The sequence below is a fragment of the Phyllostomus discolor genome, chromosome 2 (genome assembly GCF_004126475.2).
Source record: "Phyllostomus discolor isolate MPI-MPIP mPhyDis1 chromosome 2, mPhyDis1.pri.v3, whole genome shotgun sequence".
Taxonomy (NCBI): domain Eukaryota; kingdom Metazoa; phylum Chordata; class Mammalia; order Chiroptera; family Phyllostomidae; genus Phyllostomus; species Phyllostomus discolor.
The window spans coordinates 18,913,026-18,936,804 of NC_040904.2; the positions used below are offsets into that span (position 1 = coordinate 18,913,026).

At 41.3% G+C, this 23,779-nt stretch overlaps 1 non-coding gene across 1 annotated transcript; it reads left to right on the plus strand.

The window, feature by feature from the left end:
- The first annotated feature begins 22,483 nt into the window (after positions 1–22,483).
- Positions 22,484–22,588, plus strand: LOC114491209. The gene has a single exon (XR_003684015.1). It is a non-coding gene; the product is annotated as a U6 spliceosomal RNA (small nuclear RNA).
- The last annotated feature ends 1,191 nt before the right edge of the window (positions 22,589–23,779 follow it).

Genomic DNA, 23,779 nt, shown 5'->3' on the forward strand with positions numbered 1-23,779 from the left:
TAAGGGACCCTAAGAGACTTGCAACCAGGGGAGCAATAGGCAGCGACAGCTGTCCCAGGCTCCTCCCCGAACCTGCCCCCAAGGTCCCTTTTATCTGACTCCCCAGTGAGCCAGCAGCCGCCCTACCTTGGCTCACTTCTTTCCTATAATGTTTCTAGAGAGCTAAAGCAGCCCTGCCTAAGTTGACTCCTATTGCTTCTTCTATCCTAGGTCTTTCCTTATTTCACACTACCCAGCTTTTTAATACCCTCAAAATAAGAACAAAAGGAAAGAAATTATATCTCTTGGAAGCTGTAATGGAAAAATCTCTTTAATTCTGGAACATACATTATCGATTGTTTGGTATCCTCCAAGCACGCTGACAAACAGTGCAGTCACTGAGTGAATGGCCCGTCTTAGTAAAGCAGCACACACTCCTCATTCTGTAGCCTCTAAACCAACAGAAAGGTGATTCCTGGCCCATTATGAAGGTAATACTTGAAGAGACATAAATAACTCTGAGGGCTACATAGCGTCTGTCCTCCCAAAGATGTCTCAGCAGTAATGGATTTTTTTAACACACCCACACATCAAAATTTGACTTATATTTAAGAATTTAAGGATATTTCACCTCTTCTCTGCCTGGATTATGAAGGCATACGAAGCAAGAAACTTTTTTTTCTAAGAAATTTTCTTTTTTAGGGGAACTCAAGCGTTAAAGATTTTAGCCTTAGTTAATAGTCTTCAGTGATAATGCAGGTGGAAAGATATTATTTCAGAAACTGGAAAGCAACAACAAGCAATTCAGCCTTTGTGCCCCGAGGGTCTGTAAGCCTGTAAGCAATCCAGATGTTATCTGAGTTGTTGATCAACAGATAAAGAAGTACAAGGAAAATCGCCAACCCCCCTCATTCCTTTCCAATTAGCCTTTCCCCCCCCATTCCCTTATCTACCTGTCCTTGGCCTGATAAAAAGGTCAGTGTGAAAAGGTGTTAAAAGGATTAAGCACTCACAAAGACCCAGTCCTTGTCTCTACTTGCTGGTTCTGGTAGTGACAGGCAGCATGACTCAGACTTTTCTGGTTTCGCATTCACAGTGATGATTTTCATGTTTTCTAGAAAACGATAGTGCTGTTCTTCACAAGAAATGAAGGTTTCTCACAAGGTGTTCTACACATATTACCAAGAACATTGGTTTCATGGATTAGTACCATCCAAGTCCTTTTTTACCTCTAAGCAAATGAACTTGTAAATACATACCTTTTTAGTGTGATGGCAGGTATGTAATATTGATAAATCAGCCCTTAGCCAGTGACCCAGAATGTTTCTGAGATTCTTTTTTTTTTAATGAGGATTTCTTTATTTTTAAAGATTTTATTTATTTATTTTTTAGAGAGGGAAGGGAGGGAGAAAGAGAGACAGAGAGAAACATCAATGTGTGGTTGCTGGGGGTCATGGCCTGCAACCCAGGCATGTGCCCTGACTGGGAATCGAACCTGCGACACTTTGGTTCACAGCCCACGCTCAATCCACTGAGCTACACCAGCCAGGTCTGAGATTCTTAATAATGCAAATTCCTCAAAATGCCTAAATTAGGGCATTTCCAGAGCCACATTCTGACTTTCAGAGGCCGGAGGTACTCTTGCCTTTGTGGATCTCTCTCATCTCAAAAAATATTTAAAATTGTCTGTTATGGTTATGTTGGTGTAAAGGCAAATTGACTCCACACCAGATCATATTATTTATTTTGATTTTAAAAGAATTGAAAATGATTTTACAGGCTCTGAATAAGCTGGCTCTGGGCGTTGCTTGTCTCCCTCCCTCTCTCCACCCCTGGGATATGTTGTTCCCATGATGCCAATGATATGAGAGGTTTTTTTTGAAAAAGAAGGGAAAAGTGAACTTACACAATTCCCACCCTTCTGTGTCTCTATTTCACCTCTTTTGCCCAATTCCCTATTCTGAGGGTATCTTCACCCCGAGTCTCTTTTCTCTACTTTTCTTCTTAGGCCAAATCAATCTATTACAAAGTACTAAATTTTCCCTGTACTAAAGATAAAACAGAGACATGTTTACCTCGGAATAAAAGTATGTTGCTTGTTTTATTTAAGCTCTTCCTTCATCTCCACAGTTCCATAGTTTATATTTTGGCTCTGAGGTGTTTTGTTGGCTTGTTTGGATGAAAAGACATAGGACTGGTAGAAGCCCAGAGAGCTTATCCTCTTGCTGGGATTTTTACACTAACCTGGGTGGTGACCTTTAGAAAGAAAATTAAACTCTGTGAATACCATAATCCTCAGGAAGAAGGAATTATAATGGCTGGTGTTAATGATGTAACAACAGGATGTTTTGAGAGCAAATGACAACGTTTGCATAGTGCTCTGGGCTTTTTAGATTGCAGATGCTGTGCTTACCCCAGCATTAAGCCCATTTAATTTATACCCAGATTACAAGTTTAAATATTACAGAAGTGGATGGAGCCTCCATATATACTTTATATCTTGCTGGTTTCTTTTTGGCTGGAGACAGCTTTCTGTCTGATACGTAATAACAATGCTTTACATTTATAGGCCATATACTATCTTTCACCCAAAGAGTTCAAAGAACTAAGCAATTGTGACTCATTGTTCCTTAAAATGTCTCTATAAAACTGGTGATCGGTACAGAAACTACGTCCATGGAGGTGTTAAGGTGTTAACAAGGCATTTTAAGAGTCAGAGATGGAATTCAGAATGAGTCTCCCTTTCTCTGGATTAGACCGTCATCAGTAGCATAAATTCCCTCCCAGTGAAGACATGCTCTTCAGGGGCTTCAGGTCTTGTTTATGATAAAGATAGTAAGAAGAGTTTGGCTGTTACGCACTTGTCCAAGCTCATCTCATGCTCCCTGCCCCCCCTGTAGCTACAGCCACTGTGCAGATGCTGTCCCCTCTGCCTGGAATACTTGACCTTCCCCAGTGGATATCTCCTGGCCATCCTTCCCATTTCAGATCAAGTGTCCCTAAGAGAAGCCTGATTAAATCAAATTCTAGCATTACAGCCTCTCAAAGTACCAGGTGCCTCTCCTTCCCAAAGCACTTGCCACCGTTGCAGTTTTATACTTGAAGGTGTTGTTTGACTGTATGACTCATGCCTATTCCACTCGCCCAACTGTAGGCTCTACGAGGCAGGGAACATGGCTGTTTTCTTTACCACTATAACCCCAGCATCTAATGTAGTGCTTGATGTTAAGTATGGGCTCAAAACATATTTGTTGTGGAGGTAATTCAGATTTTAGAAAGAGTGTTCTTTTAGAATTTGAACCCAAATCCTGAGCTTCAATTTGGAGTTATAATCAGGAAGAAAATGATCATCATTAAAAATTAGTATTGTAATATATTTGAATGAGAAAATGTACCGAATACCTTCATAACTTAATTAAAACCCTTAAAACTCTAGTAAGAGGAAACGAGACAAATTAGGAAAATAGTGAAAGGAGGAGAGCTCCATAAAAAAAGTAATTCAGGGGAGTTACTGCAATTCAATACCAAATTTATTGCTGTTCTTTGGGAATGTGAGGTTAGACAGGGAAGCCAGCGGATTATTTTGATAGCAGGAATACCCACTTGAACCCAAGAAATGGACTTCTCTCTTTATATATCCCTTTGGCTCTTCGGCTTCTTGTCACCTTCACATGTTAACTCGAATGGTCAGGAAGGGCTCACTATAGATTCTTCTGTGGCATCTAAGGAAGACTGAGAGAAGACTGAGGGAAGGCTGATGCATTTGACTTGTCCATTTCCTGCCTTATGGAGTGGCTCCTGGAGAATTACTGCCAGCCAAAGCCTTGCATGTACCGAGTGGTGGTTCAAGTATAACACACACTGGGCAAGAACCCCTCCTCTCAGAAGTCAAGCTGTTCGATTTAGCAGAAGAAACAACCAAGGTTGGGGTGTGTGTGTGTGTGTTGTTGTGTTGTCTTGTTTTTCATTTTAAACAGGACCTGTCATAATCCTGTCTGTGTTTTTTGGGAGGGGGGGGGTGGGACACAGAACAAAACCTTGTGGAGGCAGTATCAGGGATAGATCTGGAGAAGGAAGGAACAAAAAGAAAGATCATTGAAAAAATTATTGACATAGTTATAGTAAAAGCTGAAGGGGCCGGAACACAAGCTGTGGGAGTGAGAGGGTTTGGGAGATACTTTGGGGGAAGAACTAGCAGGGTTTGAGCTCCGTTGGATGTAGACTGTGAGGAACAGGAGGCAATCAAAGCCGCCTTAGGTTTCTAGGTTTGGGCAACCAGTGGATAAGGGTGCCATTAACTAAGTAGGAATAGAGGACAAGCAGGTTTCCTGGAGTGTAAATGTTAGGGTTTTGGCACCTGAGGGACATCCAAGTGGAGATGCCAGAAAGAGAGACGACCTGGCTGGAGATCCAGATTTCGGAACCTAGATTACGCTCCTTTGAGGAATTAGTTTGCTTTTTTATATTGGTTGTAAATCTTCTTGCAGCCATGCTGCAAATATGGTTAATTTTCCGAGGAAACCCATAATCACCCATCTAGACTACAATGCTGCAGACAGAGCAGATGAAATGTCGTTCATGAAAATCCCTCCTTGGGGACTTGCATTCAGCAGGCCAACTCGGCACTCAGAAAGCAACCTTTCTCTCTCAGATGTGGAACTGGGAGCCCGGGTTTCTTTGCCAAACCTTATCCTCTTCCCAGGAACAATGGAGCCTAGAACGTTTAAGGGCAAGCTGCATATATTAAGACGAGGAAGCAGTGTTGTTTGTAGCTTTAGGGAGATGGGACTAGGTTGGCTTTTAAAGAAGCGAGAGGGAGAGTTGGCAGATCATTCAGGCAGAGAAAAGGGATCCAGCATGGATAGATGCTGGTGGGGAAAGTTCTATGTAGCAAAGGACCCTGGTTAGAGTTGAGAGACTGAGTAGCAGGAGTGGTGAGAGAGCAAGAATGAAAAGCCTGAGACCACAGATCCCAGGCAGCTTTGGTGGTTTTATTAATGGGTTTGGGAAGATGTCAGCTGTGATACTGTGATTTATAAGACAGATAGATGATATAGATATAGATATAGATATAGATATATGCGTGTATGAATGTGTACACACACACACACACATTTGGTTATTCAGATGATCACAATTTATTTCTTTGTGTATATATTTGGTCTCCATCCATGGTTCCTGACCCACAGCTCCCAAAACTCTTTGAATTATCTGAGTTATAAGAGCAATGGGAACATCTTTTGTTATAATATTTGATCTCTTGCCCTAAGTCTCTGAAAAGCTTTGGAGCCATAAATGTGTAATGGGCATCTTAGTTTTTACAGCAGGCTTCTTCTCATCGCCACTGGGCTTATGCTAATGAGGTGACAGCCGGACTTGCAGCTGACCTCTGGAGTCTGCTCTAACAAATGAAACAAACGCGAGAAGTGGGTTGTTGGAGCCTCCAATCTACAGCCAGTTTGTCAGATAACCTGGTCTTGCAACTGGCCTCTTAAAGTGGTTTGTGGTGATGGTAAGGGCATCTTGTAGGACTGAGCTCTTAACCTGTGGAATCTGAGGTAATCCCTGGGTAGATAGTGTCAGAATTTAGTTGACTTGTAGGACACCACACTGGCATCTGAGAATTGCTTGGTGCTGTGAAAAAACACCCCCACCCACACAGCACACACATTGGAATTGAGGAACAGAAATTTGTCAGCCATGCGATCTGCTTATCAGCAGTGAAGAAGAGAAGGAAGGTAAAGTGTGTGTGTGAGGGTGTTGAGGAGGGGTGGATGCCCAGGGGCAATGGGAGTGGGCACGGAAAGGCTGTTCTTTGGACCACCAGGTGACTCCTTGGCTAGGACAGCCAATCATGGAGATAATTTCAGATTGCTGATAGTGAGAACACACTATCCCAATTCCCAATTCAAGCTCTGAAGAACTAGGAAACTTGTAAATCTCTGGTAGGGGAGAAACTTCCTATTGTGTAGATAGGCATGCTGTAAAGGTGATCTTACCTATTGCTGCTTTTAGAATTTAAAAGTCGGTTAAGCATTCCTGATTCAAAAGCATTTGAAAGATGTAAGAACTTTCTCTTTATTAAAAAGCATTCTTATCACTGCTGAGCATTATACTTTCACTTTTATGTAAACCTTTTTGCATATAAAAATATGTGGTGACTGATTTTGTGATTCTTTTTGTTGCTTTTTTATTTTCCACTTCCTTGGATCTGCTATAGCTAAGCAAGTAAGAACAGTGAGTGTCACTTATGGGACATTAATTTCTGTTCTGTCAGTGAGCCGAACTTCAGTTTGGCAAGAGAGGCCAAGTGGGGATGGGGGTGGCAGTTGACCTTTGTAGCAACGTAAGAAAACTGAGGAAAGAACATTCAAACATATTTAGTATGGATTTATTTAAAAAGCATTGGCCCTGGCTGGCGTAGCTCAGTGGATTGAGCGTGGGCTGGGAACCAAAGTGTCCCAGGTTCGATTCCCAGCCAGGGTACATTCCTGGGTTGCAGGCCAGAACCCCCAGCAACCGCACATTGATGTTTCTCTCTCTCTCTCTCTCTATCTCCCTCCCTTCCCTCTCTAAAAATAAATAAATAAAATCTTAAAAAAAATAAAAAAAAAGCATTTAAGCCCTGGCTGGTGTGACTCAGTGGATGGAGTGCTGGCTTGTGAATGGAAGGGTCACCCCTTTGATTCCCCATGGGGGTGCATGCCTGGGTTTTGGCCAGGTCCCAAGTTGGGGGTATGCAATAGACCACTGACCAATGTATTTCTTGTACACTGATATTTCTCTTTCCCTCTCCCTTCCCCTCTCTCTAAAAGTAAGTAAATAAAATCTTTTAAAAAATACTAAATAAAAAGCATTTAGGCAGCTGCAGTTTGTAACATTTTAGCGTTGGTGTAATTCCAACAGATGAAGTACACTCTGGCTTGACCTAGTAGAAATGCACTGAGTGCATAGTTGGGGGTCTGTTAACATGATAGTAATTTTCATTTTCTTTTTTTTACTCCTCACCAGAAGACATGCCCACTGACTTTAGAGAGAAGGGAAGGGAGGAAGAGAGAGGGGGGAGAGAAACATCAACGCAAAGAGAAATATCAACCTGTTGCCTCTCCTACACACCCTGACTCAGACTGTACCCATAACCCAGCGATGTGTCCTAACCCAAACCCATGATGCTTCGGTGCACAGGATGACATTCCAGCCAACTGAGCCTCACCAGCCAGGGCAGCATGGTAGTAATTTTCCACACTGTGTCCTGTAGGTGTGTTAGGCCATACTTTTCTTGAGTTGTTTATTTCATTACTATACATTTCCTGCTTGCTTGATTAAGGAATGAAATGGACTTTTGGTGAGTAGTCCCATGTGGCTCTCAACAAACAGCTGCTGTCTTGCCAACATTCCTTTTGTGCAGATGCTCTTTCATGCACTAACATTGCTTAACGGGTGGGAGAAGAATCAAATGGATAAACACTGGCAACTCAAATAGAAACTCAGATGACAACTCACAATGGTTAATTGAGTTTGGTCTATAGAACTGCAAAAAGTCAGCTTCTTAAAGATGTGCCTGCAGGTTCCAGGGGCTGACTTCTTAGAACACCACTTAAATACCAATTACTCTTGAGACGGATGATAGTCAAGTAAAGGTAATAAGAAGGAAGGGTCTCAGTTCAAGTCAAAAAACAAAAAAACCAAGGTAGGATGTAATCTTCAACAGAATGAGGAAATAAACCATAGCCTCCTGAGAGCTTAGGATAAATTCTTTTGACTTCTTTTATTTTCCCCTCAGACCCCAAAGGGTTCCTGAGCATTTTTAACTAATGGTGCCTAAAATACCAGAAAAAGCAATGTATTTTCTCCCTAAGCTACTCTACTGTGGTATGGAGTGTAGTGAGGTTGAATACGAAGTAGGGTTTACTGTGACCATTGCAGAAAGGATCAGTTTAACAAGGATGTTTCCAAAGATGGGCATAGAATTGGGCCCATTTAGCAGGCATTCTGGTTTTAGTATTGGTTGTGTAGAGTGTGGTAACCTAAGTGAAGCCAGAACAGATGACCTATATGGGAACTGAAAGGGTAGTGGTTTGACTCTGGCTGACCCTGAGGTATAGATTTGAGTGCACATCTTTTTTTTTTTTTAAAGATTTTCACTTTTCTTTTTATTTAAGTTTTTATTTATTTATTTTTAGAGAGGGAAGAGAGGGAGAAAGAGAGAGAGAGAGAAACATCAATGTGCGGTTACTGGGGTTTATGGCCTGCAACCCAGGCATGTACCCTGACTGGGAATCGAACCTGCAACACTTTAGTTCGCAGCCCGCGCTCAATCCACTGAGCCACACCAGCCAGGGCTACGTGCACGTTTCTATTTAGAAAGTGATTCCAAATAGCACAAGTAGAGAAATGGGGAAGTGAGACCATCATAGGAGAAAGCCAATAGAAAGTATGATGATGAGCAGATTGACTCTGTGGATAGTGGGTCAATCCCAGTATGAGATCCTGGGAGATTATACAGAATAAGTCGTGGTGTGGAGTTGTCCCAGGTGAAGCATGAGGAGCTGGGGTGTTTATCTGTTGATGGCTGCAGGCTGTTCCCGGGGATATTAACTCTCCAGCATTCCCCATCTTTAGGGGCCCAGCACACTCCTACAGTTGGAGAAAGTCTTCAGGCAGTCCACCAGTCTTTGGTTCTGACCCACAGAAAACACAGGAACAGTAAATGCTGAGTGAATATGGACCATACCCCTATAGCATCTGCTGTTTTTTTGGTTATCAACCACAGGGAGAATTTAATTAAAGTTATGGATCCTCTCACTAGAAAAAACAATGAGTACATGTATTACATGACTTTGCACTTGACTTCTTAGGATTCAAAAGTTCCACCTGAAGTGCCAAGGTGTTCTCTGTCTTTGAGGATCTATGCTGATCTATAGGAAAATTTTGCCTTGTCTTAGCTTGCTAGAAAGTGAATACGGGGGCATGGGGAGGGAAGAGGCCAGGGTTTTACCAATCTTGGGCAGCCTTCTGGAAGAAAATACTGTGAGATCCAGATGGTGAGCCTGTAGTTAAATTAAAACACCATGTTCTTGTGCCCTGGCTGGCATAGCTCAGTGGATTGAGCGCGGGCTATGAAACAAAGCATCGCAGGTTTGATTCCCAGTCAAGGCACATGCCTGGGTTGCAGGCCATGACCCCCAGCAACCGCACATTGATGTTTCTCTCTCTCTCTCTCTTCCTCCCTTCCCTCTCTAAAAATAAATAAATAAAATTAAAAAAAACACACAGAAACACCATGTTCTTGATGGAGGAACAATGACGTTGTTAGCAGGACTCAGAAATGTGAAGGAGGGAGGTGCAGGTGTTCTTGTAGCAGCTGGTATAACTGAAACATGGTGGTAAAAATGTTGCACCAGAGATAGACCTAAGGACTGAAGGATAGTGTTGCCAGAGATTAAGTGTCTGTGTCCCTCCCAAAATCTGTATGTTGAAGTCCTAACCCTCAATGGGGGTGGTATTGAAGGCGGGGCCTTTGGGAGATGATTAGGTCATGAGGGATGAGTCCTCATGAATGGACTCGATGCCCTTATAGAAAAGACCGCAGAATACATCTGAAACTAATATAATGTTGAATTGTCAATGGTAATTGAAAAAATTTTTTATAGTAATAAGAAAAACACCTGGCTGGTGTAGCTCAGTGGATTGAGCGTGGGCTGCGAACCAAAGTGTCGCAGGTTCAATTCCCAGCCAGGATACATGCCTGGGTTGCAGGCCATGACCCCCAGCAACCGCACATTGATGTTTCTCTCTGTCTCTCTATCTCCCTCCCTTCCCTCTCTAAAAATAAATAAATAAAATCTAAAAAAAAGATCTTATATAAAAAAAAAAAAAGAAAAATAAAGAGGCCCAAGAGAACTTCTTAGCTCTTTCCCCCACATGAGGACACAGCGAGAAGGAGGCCGTCTGCAAACTAGAAGGTGGGTCCTCGCCATGTGTGGAACGTGCCCACGCCTTGACCTTGGGCTTTCCAGGCTCCAGAACTGTTCATTATTTAAGCCCCCCAGTCTGTGCTGCTTCTGTTACATGTAGCAGCCCAAACAAACTAAGAAGGATCTTCCCAAATTGGTTGGGCTGTAAACCTTGATTTGATTCCAGCAAGGCCATCTGAAAGTCCTATAGGAACAACACCATAGTCTGTTCTATTTTACATTTTGCTTGTTTGTTGAGTGTGAGTTCCCGCCTTAGTTGCTGTAAAACAGGGGTGTCAAACTCATTTTCACGGGGGCCACATCAGCCTCGCGGTTGCCTTCAAAGGGCCGACATAATTTTAGGACTGTATAAATGTAACTACTCCTTAACTGTTCTTAACTGTTACGGAGTTGAAATTACATTCGGCCCTTTGAAGACAACCGTGAGGCTGATGCGGCCCCCGTGAAAATGAGTTTGACATGCCTGCTGTAAAGGATGTAAAAATAGATTTTCTCCCCGTATGCCCTGACTGCCAGCTATTTGGAATTCCTCCAGGAGCAAAGACTTATCACTTCCAACACATTAGTATTGATGGCTGTGGGAGAGAGATTTCTGGTACCCAGGAAAATGAACAGTTATTGAAATTGCTATGATGTCATCATGGCCTTAAAACAAAGATAACACCGCAGAGCCATCTGGCACCATATCTGAGTTTCCATTAACCTTGGAACACTGTTCCTCCTGCCCTGGAGATTCCTGAGACACCGCCCCAACCCAATTTGCAGGCCCACCCAAGCCCTTTCCAGTGGCTTTTTCATCCACATGTCTTGTCTTGGCTTATACTGCGTACTTTCCAAAAAAGCTCTCGAAGGCTCTGGCCTCATGTGCCCCATACCTTTTGCCTAAAGAACAGTGGCCTATGCCAGCACTTCAGCCTGAGAGAAAGCTGCCCCTCCAGCCTTTGTCCCAGAGCCAGACAGTTTAGTTCCTGCCTGTATGTTCTTGGCATCTTTTGAGCTGCTACCCCGGTGCTGGAGCTCAGAGGGAGTGAGTTCAAGTAAGTCCATGCAGGTCCTTTAAGAGAGCTGCCTGGGACTCTAGGAGGCTTTACTCTCCCTCAGCCACAATCCCCGCTGGTTTTCACAGACAGACGATATGGGGACTGCTCTTCCTGGCACTGGGACGCTGGGATGGGAGGCCTGTTCCGGGGCTGGGACCCCTTGCTCCTCGGGAGGAACCTCCACAGCCCAGATATCCTCCCGATCTTTAACGGCCACTCCTGGGTGAGGGGTCAGCCTGTTCCACGTCTCTGCTTCTCCTTCCAGGCTTGATGTGGCTTCTTTACGTCTGTAGTTACAGGACTTCTTTTCAGCTACACTTCAGGCAGTTCTGCATGATGGCAGGTTTGAGTTCAGCTGTAATTTTGATGTGGTGGTGGGAGGATGCGAGTACCACATTTCCCAAGTCTGCCTGGGCTTGTTAGATGAAGTGACAGGTTACTATATTTAGTGTGTGTTCCCTCCTCTTACGGTTTTAAATCACCATATGCTATTGTCTAACAAAGATGTTACTACATCATAGAACTTCAGACACAGAGAAGCCAAGAGAGCAATCCATTTTATTCATTTTGCCAATGTAAGTGCTGAGAGATTCAGGGAAAGGGGGAAATGTATTAGAGTCTTCATATTCAAAGAAAAATAATTTTGCTAATATTAGTTGACAATTTAAAAAAATATTTAGTTAGTTCACATTATAATTATATACCCAAATGGGTTAAAGAAAAAAATGATATAATAAGATAATCAGAAGAATATAAATATGTACAATGGGGTCCCCCAAAACAGTGGAGTTTATTTATTAAAAAATTGTGTATTTATTCTTACATGTTTAAACTTCAGTTACCTTCAAAGTACTTTCCATTTGATCCAATACAACTATTGAAATGTTTTTTTCCACTGTTCAAAACAGTTTTTGAACTTGTAGATTTTGATGCCTTTTGATACTTCTGCCATTTTTTGTTTCACCTCTTGCACATAAGCAAAACACTTCCCTTTGAGGACTTCTTTCATCTGGGGAAACAAAAAAAAGTTGCTCAGGGTGACATTGGGTGAGTAGGGAGGGTGGGCAGGGGGGCCATACCATTTCTGGTCAAAAACTGCTGAACATTCAGTGCAGTGTGGGCAGGAGTACTCATAAATCACCCTTTCTGGGCAAACATGTTGAGAGTCTCCAAAAAAAATTCACTGAAGCTGATTGCAGCCTCTCACAACAACTCCAGCTGGTACACTGATATAGATGGGTTCCTAGAACACTCACTTAGCAGAAGAAGCCTATATGACAAGAGGCCTGCCCACCAGAAGATAATTCTGTTTTGGGGGGGTACCCCCTCATATATGTGTGTGCATACATACACATAGGTTAGAAAAGATCTTTACTATTTTTGGTAAATTTTATTGAAATATAACATATATATGAGAAAGTGAACAAATCATAAGTGTGTTAGATGAATTTTCACTGAGCAAACACTACTGTGTAATTATATAAAACCAAGGACAAAAATGTAAGGGATATGATTAATAAGACTGACAACATAAATAACTTAAAACATCTGTACATCAAAAACAATGCAAACAAAATGTAAGGAAGAAATAAACATTCAACCAGAACAGAATGAAAAAACAAGAATTCTAAAAAATGAGGAGAGAATAGGAAGACTCTGGGACATCTCCAAAAGTGCCAACATCCGAATCATAGGGATGCCAGAAGGAGAAGAGGAAGAGCAAGAAATTGAAAACTTATTTGAAAAAATAATGAAAGAAAACTTCCCCAATTTGGTGAAAGAAATAGACATGCAAGTCCAGAAAGCACAGAGTCCCAAACAAGATGGATGCAAAGAGGCCCACTCCAAGACACACCATAATTAAAATGCCAAAGGTTAAAGATAAAGAGAGAATCTTAAAAGCAGCAAGAGAAAAGAAGTTAGTTATGCACAGGGGAGTTCCCATAAGACTGTCAGCTGATTTCTCAAAAGAAACCTTGCAGGCAAGAAGGGATTGGCAAGAAGTATTCAAAGTGATGAAAAGCAAAGACCTATAACCAAGATTACTTAATCCAGCAAAGCTATCATTTATAATGAAAGGGCAGATAAAGTGCTTCACAGACAAAGCTAAAAGAGTTCATCAGCACCGAGCCCTTATTATATGAAACGTTAAAGGGACTTATTTAAGAAAACAAGATCAAAACTATGAACGCTAAAATAACGATGAACTTACAACTGTTAACAACTGAATCTAGAAAACAAAAACAAAGTAAGCAAACAACTCGAATAGGAACAGAATCATAGAGATGAAGATCATTTGGAGGGTTATCAGCAGGGAAGAGGAAGGGGAAGAATGGGGGAAAAGGTACAGGGATCAAGAAGCATAATTGGTAGGTACAAAACAGACAGAGGATGTTAAGAATAGTATAGGAAATGGAGAAGCCAAAGAATTTATATGCGCCACCCATGGACACGAACTAAGGAGAAGGGGGATTGCTGGAGGGCAGGGGAGTACCAGACAGAACGGGGCAAAGGGGGAAAAATTGGGACAACTGTAATAGCATAATCAATAAAATATACTTTAAAAAATAAAGACTTTTAAACTTCAAAAACATGGCAGGGAAAGATGAACAACTGGAAACCGTTTTCAGATATATGACAAAAAGATAATTACCTTAATATTTATTATTTCTAAGTAAAAAGAATCATCGATAAATTTGAATGCCCCAGCTGAAAATGGGTAAAGTACACAAGAGGCAATTAAAATATATACAGGTTGGGGCAAAAGTAGGTTTACAGTTGTTCATATGGAAAATAATATAATAATTAATAAATAATAATAGAAGAATAAACTATTTCAAACCCAGCTTTTGAAGTGAGTGATACACATGTACATGTGCTGAAAACATACTGGTAGATCTCACATCAAAATGGGAATTGGTTTAAGTCTGGATGGAGCAATGTGGGTGATTACTTTTCTCTTTGTGCTCTTCTACATTTGCAAAATTTTCCATAGTGAATATTAATTTTCTAATTAGAAAACATATAATGAGTAATAAAAGTAATTTTAAAGTTTTCTTTAGTATGATTCCATAAAGTCTATCCTAAGCAGTAAATATTTCTTTTGTATGTGTGTCAGCTGCAAATTAAAGAAACAAAAACAGTGACTCACTTTATCTTCTTTGTTTCAAAGTGTTAAGCCATTCCATACTCATCTTTAAAGATGTGTGTGTTATGGTTGCCTCTGTAGTGACATCCAGAGTCTTGACACAACATCAACACACAACACCAGGATTAATCAAGAATAACCACGAATAAACCACTAACACAATACTCGACAAACAGGAGGTAAATACACTCTTGTAACACCAACTAGATGAAGTGTATTAAATTACTCGTCTATCAAATTACTATGATAACAATGTTTGAAGGGTTCCACTCAATTCCACCAAATTGCAACTTACACATATTAAGCTTTTACAGATTCACTAATGATATTATCTGGCGAAGTGGTGCCCTAGAAGGGATTACATGTGTATTTTCTGTCTCCTACTTTGCAGATGATGTTGTCACTTCCTCCTTGTAAGGGTACGGATAGATCACCTTTGAGCAGATCATGATGCCTTTTGTATACCAGGAGGGCATGGGCAAGGCCCGGGAGAAGGTATAAAGTGTCAATTAGTTTAAAGCCAACTCTGAAGCTAAGTTGAGGAAACCATTTACATCAGGAGCCAGGGGCTTCTGGGAAGAGAGAGACAAACACTTCTCTCCCTGCCCCCAACTTTTCTACCTGAGGCTTGGTTCAGGAAGATTCATAGATTTGGACTAGGGTAGTCACATTCTGAAATACAAAAAAGTACAAAGAAAATCATAACCATAAATATCCCACCCTCTAGAATAATCACTACACATATTGTCTTATTTGATTCTAGTATATCTTAATTATTGTTTAAAATTGTCCATTATTATTACAGAATTCTTAAAACTATTATAAAGTCAATACGTGCAGATTATAAAGAATCTATGCAATGCAGGAAAGTGCAAAAATGAAAGTGAAAATATCAAATTCTTTCATTAATAAGTAACACAGTAGTGAACCTTACTCGAGATGTTTTTCAGTTAAAGAAAGGAAGAGGGTGAAAGATAAACTTTTCTACTAATGGCATAGTGATATAAATCTTATTTCTAAACACAATTTAATTTAAACATACTGTATGAGAAAAGAAACAAGTAAAATTAAAGGAATTACTGACATTCAAGATCAAAACACAGTTCTTTACTATAGGAGATAATCTCTTCTAAAAGATTTCTCTTGGGCTAACAAAGCATTTATGAAAAACACAATGAAATTGGAACCATGTTTGTTTTTTACTAAAATCTTTACAGCTTAGCTGACGGTAATTCACCCCCTGCTAGAAAAAGACCTTGGACCTCAGCTCTCCTGCGGTTCCCCCCACTGTGTTTTGTTTACCTTGTCATTAGAGTTTGCACACTGTGTGACATTTTAACATTTATTTTCTCATCTGTAGCAAAATTTCTGCAGTACCTTAGTGTCATTTTTCCATTTTAACAGTCAATACTCAGTTTTTTTCACCACAATTTGTTTCCAAATTTTTTTGCTTTAAGCTCTTAATTGGTTATGTTGTCTGAACAAGTGGTTCTTTTAATAGATCTTGTGTTGCCTAATGTTTTTAACTTATGAAAATATCTACTTGTTATTTTTATTCTCGAATAATACCTTGTCTAAATAATTACTCTTGAGTTACACCGTATATTATATTTGGGTCCTGCAGTATTTCCCTTTTTGAGGATTGTTTTAATTACCTAGTGCTGCGGAACACATCCCTAGAAATCATTGCCACTTACAACAAACCTTTGTTATTGTACACAGTTTCTGAGGGTCAGGAATCTGGGAGGAGCTTCGCTGTGAGGTTCCGGCTTCAAGTTGTGGGCCAGGGCTGCAGGCATGTTAAGAGTTGATGGTGCCTCGGAGATCTGCTTCGAAGGTGACTTACTCACGTGGCCGCTGTTGGGAAGCTGTTTCTTCCCGGCTGGTGGCAAAAGGGAGACTTCAGGACTTCATCACCTCCAGCTTTGCATAGTTGCTGGCCTACCCCAGAATCAGTGCAATCTGAGAGCGTGTGGGTTTGCAACCAGCCCAGAGGCTGCAGTGCCTTTTTCTTTTTCTCCACTCCTCCTCCTTTTTCTTTGCTACAAAAACTTTATTCTTTCCATTTGGTCCAAAACATGGGAGAGCGTGGTTTAAAGTCTGCCTAGTGGCTGCAGGGAGAGGCTCAGGCAGAGGCCAGACATCAGGGAAATGCAGACGTGCCCCTCAAAGGCCTCTGGGCTCCAAAGGCTCCGTGGCTCTTGAGAATAAGCTTTTTCATGACATGCACACCCAGCCCAACCTGAGTGCCCGCCGACCTGCGGAGGTGTGTCAGGTGGTCGCCCATTTTCTCCATGGGTTTCACCCCCTCATCCAGAAAGCGGTTCACCAGGAAGGCAGAGCGATGAGGGTCTGTGCAGATACAACCCAGGACAGGCACATCTAGATGGGCCTGGTTCAGGTTTTTCTCCATGACCGTGGTGGCTTCCATGGTGCCCTGAGTGTCACCCCACTCACCTTGGGACGGCTTCTACATGTTCTGGAAGAGGGTACAGTCACTGTGCAGGTTTTGCATCTTCAAGAGATGCTCAGTGCCTTCTTGCTACTCCTTGGCCACCTCAGGGAAGCTTGACAACAAGGAGTTAAACTCAAAAAACGGTTTGGCAGGTCTCAGACACTGAGGATGGCTGAGACATTTCCAAGGGTAGCGGCGGGAAAAGAGGTTGGACAGTGGTCCGAGTCTGAAAAACGGGACAGTTCTGGGTCTGTTCTATCCAAACACTGTTGAAGCAAGAGGCAGATCTAGGGGACCTCGGAGGGCACTCTGCAGTGCCTTTTAGGCCAAGTCTTTAAAGTGACGTACCATTGCTTTTTTTCCCCAACTACACTTGACATTCAATACTAGTTTGTATTAGTTTTAGGTGTACAGCATAGTGCTTAGACAATCATATACTTTACAAAGTGTTTCCCCAGTATTTCCAGCCCCCACCTGGCACCCTGCATAGTTACTACAATAATGTTAACTATATTCCCTTTGCTGTACTTTGTATCTCCATCATCACTTCTGTGGGATTCTACTGGTCACAGAGACCAATGCTGTTAAAATGGGGGAGGGGACTACACAGGGCATGGGTACCAGGAGGCAGGATCATTGAGGGTAAACTTGGAAGCTGACTACCACCATGCTTTTCCTATTCAGTGATGCCACGTAGAGGTCAGAAGCCAGCCCAAATTCTCTCCCTCACTAGTAGTTGACCTATAAAACCTGACGCCTTGAAATTTTTGTTTTTGTTTTTGGAACTCATTGGTTAGTTTGTGAATTGAATGTTTTATATCATACTTCTTTGGGGGGGGTGGGTGATATTTTGTTCTGCAAACTCAGTTTTTGGTTCATATTAGACATATTGAATTACACTTTGAATAAAACCTTTCTTGTGTTTTTTGCTTCTCTTCATCAAGCACATTAGTTATATTTATCTTTATCTTCCATATCGATTAGCCCCTTTCTAATTGCTCCAATCTTTGTCTTTCTCATCCTGCTTCCATTATTATTATTTCTTTAGTAATGTAGTTTTTACCTGCATTTATCACATCCTTCTAGTATTTATTATTAATTCATTAGTTGTGTATTAATATTATTTTGGTCATCAATTTTTTCTTTTAGGAGTGCAATATCTCTCTCTTCAAAATATCATTCTTTAATTTTATCTGAGAGTTATTGATTTACTCACTTATGTTTTCCTTAAGATGTTTTATATGTAAAACAATTGTGAGACATTTTCTTCTGTTGCATTCTTTATAATATATGGGCCCTAAATGTATCCCAATATAATTCAATGAGACTAACAAAAGTGAAGAATGTTAATTAGTCATTGCAAATTTTAATCCTCTCGGGTCTGAGGCAGCACAAATAAGTGATTTTTCCCCTCAGCTCTTGTGAACATGAAGAGGGAATGCATAATGCTTTTAAGGAGCTACCTGGCCCTACCAGTTCTGAGATGTCAGTAGGAATCCGGAAAAGACAACCTGAACTCTTGTTTAGTTGAAGGAAACTACTATAAAGTATAGCCCTTTTTTTCTCCCTAAAATTATATAATCATTAATCGATCTTGCCACAAACTCCTACAGATAATTCAGAGTCTTTCATTGTGATTTCACCATATCAAATATTGCTTAAAACAAGCCAGCTATCAGGAGGGAGGAGCTAGGAGCTAGGGGTATCATTTTGATTGCTGACCCTTATAGATGCAGTTGATTTGTCCTATGTCCATTCACAATTTTATGGAAGTCAGAGTTAGCAAGGTGTTTAATCAAAACATCTGGAACAGTTACTACCACTGACTGCACTATCAGTCATTTCTAGTATACATTTCCTGAATTGTTTTGTGTATGTAAATCCAAACACATATTTATTTTTTAAAACATTCACAAATACACATAAATGGGAACATACTAAAGATACTGTTTTTGTTTTGGAAATCTTTTAATATCAGAACATAGAGATTTAATTCAATTTCTTTAACAAAGGTGCCATGATTTAGTTACCTTCTCTCTGCAGATAAATTTTACTTTTTTATGCATATATCAACACAGCTGTAATAAGCATCTTTGCTCATATACCGATGTGTGCATACACGAAAGGATGCCTGTATGACAGAGTTCCCAGGATGGATTCATGAAATTTTAAAATGTTAATTTATTTATTTTAGATATTTTGCTTATTTTTTAGAGAGAGGGGAAGGGAGGGAGAATGAGAGGGAGAGAAACATCATTCAGTTGCCTCTTACCCCCCCCCAGCTGGGGACCTAGCCTGCAACCCAGACATGTGCCCTAACCAGGATTTGAACCAGCAACTTTTGGGGTCAAAGGCCAGTGCTCAACCCACTGAGCCACACCAACCAGGGCTCAGATTCTTAATGTAGGTTAGATATGACCCATGAGGTATGATTCTGTAGGAGCTACTTCAATTTACCTGTGTCTTTTGAGCCTGGGCAACTCAAATTTTAGAGGAGTTTATTATAACAATTGGGGTTTTCCTTAACAATGCGTAAAAGTTCCTGAAAATTGTGTTTTTTCTCCTTTTTACCTCATGATTTTTAAAAGTCTTTTTGTACTGGAATTATGCAATTAATGAACTAGGTATCATTTATTGAATCTGCGGGACACTCGGTTCACCCAGAAGGGAGTTGCCTCTGCACCTGTGCAGAAGTCTGTTCTGAATATAGGTCTGCCACCCATAGTGTTCTCAGCTACTCTAGGGCCTAAAGTGAGGGGCTGTAATTAAGGACTGAGTTAGAAATGGGCAAGCCTACTTATTGCATGGAAAATGGAGAATGACAGCTTCACCGTGCTTCTCACTGATAATAGCATATATTATTACATTGCTTAGCTCAAGCTAGATACTGAATGCTTGCGCCCTCTCAGAGTCCCCAGATGAAATCCTAACCTCCACTGTGATGGTGTGAGGAGGTGGGCTCTCTGGGAGGAGATTAGCTCATGAGGGTGGAGCCCTCATGAGTGGGAGTAATGCATTCATGAAGGAGATCTCAGAGAGCTACCAGGTCCCTCCTATCATTTGAGGACACAGTGAAAAGGTAGTTCTCTATGAATCAGGAAAAGGGCTCACACCAGACCCTGCATTTGCCAGTACCTTGATCTTGGACTTCCCGGCCTTGAGAACTGTGAGAAATAAATTTGTGTTATTTATAATCCACCCAGTTATAGTATTCTGTTATAGCAGCCTGAATGGATTAAGACGGTGACTAATAAGCAGTCAATAAATGTTAACTAAGTACTTTATAAGCATTACGCTAGCTAAGTCATTACCACAATTCTTTTGGGTAAGGGCTATTAAAATTCCCATCTTGTAAATACTCAAATGTATGTCAATATTAATATAGGTAGTGAACAGCAAAGTCGGAGTTTGAACCCAGGTCCTCTGGTGTAGAGATCAAAGGAAGCATTGCCTTCTACATTAGACATTGCCCCCATGGCATACCCCTGACAGTTCAACAGCAGTGGCAGGAACTTCTGCATGCACTGACATCACAGTTGCCGCTCAGCAGATTGGAAGTGACTGCAGTCATATTTAATAATTGCAGTGAGCTGGAGCAGGAGAAGAAAACAATGGTTCTAGGAGTAGACCAAGTTGCTCATGGAAAACAATCTCTAGACCCTCCAAGAACAGTTCTAGAGGAATATGAGAAAACTGGAGTTCCCAAAGGCTAAAAGGAACAGATCTGGGGAAATAAAATTTGTGGCTGCCTCTGCCCACAGTTTTACCCTGTGTAAACACATATACATCTGCTGTTACCTAAATGTCAGTACATATACATATGCTGTTCCTGATATACTTGAAAACCAAGATATTTAGACCGTATATGACCACAACGGTGTGGATGAGAAAGGGGTTCTAAGGAATGTACCTCACAGGGTGAGCAGGGTATAACTCTCCCTAACTGGGCAGGTCATTGTGGGTAGTCACACCCCAGGCATATAACTTTTTTAGTAAAAGGTTTATCTCTGCCTCAAGCAAGCCCTGTGCATTTTTCTTGTGCATTTCGGTAAATACAGCTTTGAAATGCCAGAGTAATCCTCTTTTTTCAGACCCCTTGGAAGCAACCACTTTCACGGGAGCCTCCTATAATTTTGTTAACTGTCCTATAGTCCAATCCCCACCTTGCTTTCTCCCTCCTTCATGTAATCTTCCTTAAATTCTCTTCTTAATTCCAGATGCATGAAATAAACTGTAACTGTCCATGCTTTGAAGCATTTGAGATCTGGATTTCTGGCGATTGTCATCAGTTTGGCAGGGAGTATATGCTGATAAAATTTCCCTACAGGTTTGGACATTTGTTATGGTGACAAAGGTGTTAATTCTCAACACTTCCTCAGTAGGGTGTTAGAAAAACCTGTAGCTGAAAGTAAGGTAAACAGCTCTAACTCTTCTCTTGATTGTTCAGCTCTGAATCACCTGCTGATATTTCGAAACTCTCCCACCAGTACTTTCCTACTTGTATCATAGACTCATGCCAGGCTGGGAACTTCCTGGTACACGGCTAAATATAGAAACTGTATAAAATTCTCAGTCTATAACCATTCAAGGTTCATACTGAAACACTCAGACTTTTCATCTGCATTCTGCTAATTGTTTTAGATGTTCTTGTTTCTGTTCGCTACAGTCAGCTCTGTGTACGGCTTTCTTTTTGCTCCCACTGTAGTCGTGGGAGGGTTTTAGTGATAGCCTGCTTTTTGGAGGGAGTTCAAAGTGGCCGGCTTTGTGTGTATTCCCCCACTATGTACAAGTAGTTTACTCTGGCGACCTGGGGCATTACTCAATACCATTACCTTACCTCCATCCCTACCGCCTTATTTGTAATTATTCAAAGTCCGAAGCAAGAAATACATTTGAATGTGAAGAGCGAAATGTTAACAATGAGGATTTGGGGTCGGATTGCTTTAGATGTTAATCTACCAGGGGTGTCCAACCTATAACCCAGGTTGGCTATGAATGTGGCCCAACACAAAATCGTAAATTTACTTAAAACACTGAGATACTTTTGTGATTGATTATGTGTCACAATGTATTTAGTGTGTGGCCCAGGAAAACTCTTTTTTTAAAAGATTTTATTTATTTATTTTTAGAGAGGGAAGGGAGGGAGAAAGAGAGAGAGAGAAACATCAATGTGCGGTTGCTGGGGGCTGTGGCCTGCAACCCAGGCATGTGCCCTGACTGGGAATCGAACCTGCGATACTTTGGTTCGCAGCCCGAGCTCAATCCACTGAGCTATGCCAGCCAGGGCTAGGACAACTCTTCTTGCAGTGCGGTCCAGAGGCAGCAAAAGTTTGGACAATCTTCTTCCAAATTCTGTGATCTTGGGCAAGACTCTTAACTGTTCTAATTCTCAATTTCCTGAGCTGTAAAATGGCAATTAAATGACACCCAGCAACAATTCCAAAGGGCTCCTACTTCTCTTTCTCTTACTTGCTTTAAACACTTAAAATGAGAGGACTTTTCTTTCTGTGTTATTTATTTATTTTTAAAGATCTTTTTTATTTGTGGAAGGTAGTGTTGGTAAATGAAGAGTAGAGTAAAAAAATAAAATGGAGTCTCTATGGTGAAGTTGCTAAATTACTAAAATCAAGTAGGTTGACGTATGAAGAAACAACTCTATTCTTGTTTTAACTAACCTAGGAACTTAAATTCCTGGTCTGAATCAATGCGTGGAGATACATCAGACCTCCACATAACCCTCTATTACCTTCAGGAAAGATTGTTCAAGTATCCACACTACCTGTCATCCGTTATCCAGACCACTGGTCATCTAGAGGATTTCCATCTCAGACAAGTCCAGAGGCCAAGAATGCAGGACTTATTCTTCTCAAGAACGTACTGTGGAGTGCTCGCTTCGCCGGCAGGTATTCTAACATTGGAACGATAATGGAGATTAACACAGCCCCAGTGCAAGGATGATATGCAAATTTGTGATGTGTTACGCATTACAAAGAAAGAAGGAAGGAAGGAAGGAAGGAAGGAAGGAAGGAAGGAAGGAAGGAAGGAAGGAGGGAAGGAAGGAAGGAAACTGTGGAATAAAAAGGGCTTCTATGGAAAGTAACCTCACAGGGTGATCTGATCATAAACTTCTAATGGGGCAGGTCTGGTGTTCATGCCCCAGGCGTGTAACTTCAGTTACTCAAAGGCTTATCTTTGCCTTGAGCTAGTCCTGTCCATTGTTTCTGTGCATCTAAATTAACACACCTTTGCAAAGCCCCCTCTCAGACCCCTCCTTCTAAAGCATGAGAACACATAATCTTAACTAGAGTGTAATACAATCCTCACCTCGCTTCCTTCCACCTTCCTGTAATCTTCCTTACGTTTCCTCCTCAATTTCAAATGCATAAAAGAAACTGCAAAACTTATTCTTCCTACCCGGCATATGTTGTCCGTTTGGCTCAAATTAACTCAGAAAAAAATGTCTACAGGTTTCGACATGTCTTAGTCGACAGTACTTTTTACTCTAATGTTATGAGACTAAAGGGGCCATTTGCCTGTGTGCACCAGAGCCCAATAAGACAGGAACAGGGGGTTTACAGCAGAGAAAGTAAAGGTTTATTTTTAGGAAGTAAGGATTTGTTTTTAGGAAGTAGCCCATGCCCAGAGATAGGTGAGCTAGTGCTCAGGACCTGGCTCCCTGAAGGCTTCCAGTAGATGGGTTATGGAGGGGGCGGAAATCATTACTCATGGTGACTAAGGGAGTTAGGGTTGTGGTCAGGGCCACGGTCTCTACTGACTGGATGGTGCTGGGATAGGGGTAGTTGATCAGTGCATCTCGTTCTGACGTTAGCCCTGGAGTCACTCCGTCTGGTTTCCCAATGTTCTGGGTATGGAGCGGAAACACCACCGAGGCCTAGATGTTATCTCTGGTTTGACAGAAACTCTGCCCCTGTGGTTAACAGACCCAAGGCTTTGTTCCTATAATTATCTGATGCTGATCAGAACCTTGTTGTCCAGACTTGAGTGATCCTGCAAGGGAGAAGCAGGCAGGTGGGTCAAGGTGCTGGACAATCAAAAGGAAAGAGAGGAGGAAAAGTCATCAGGAAATGAAGTTTCTGTGCAGTTACACTAAGAACCTTCAACCTTTCTTCCTTCTTTGGAACACTGGGTATTTACTGCTAAATGTTGTTTTGGGTGTGCA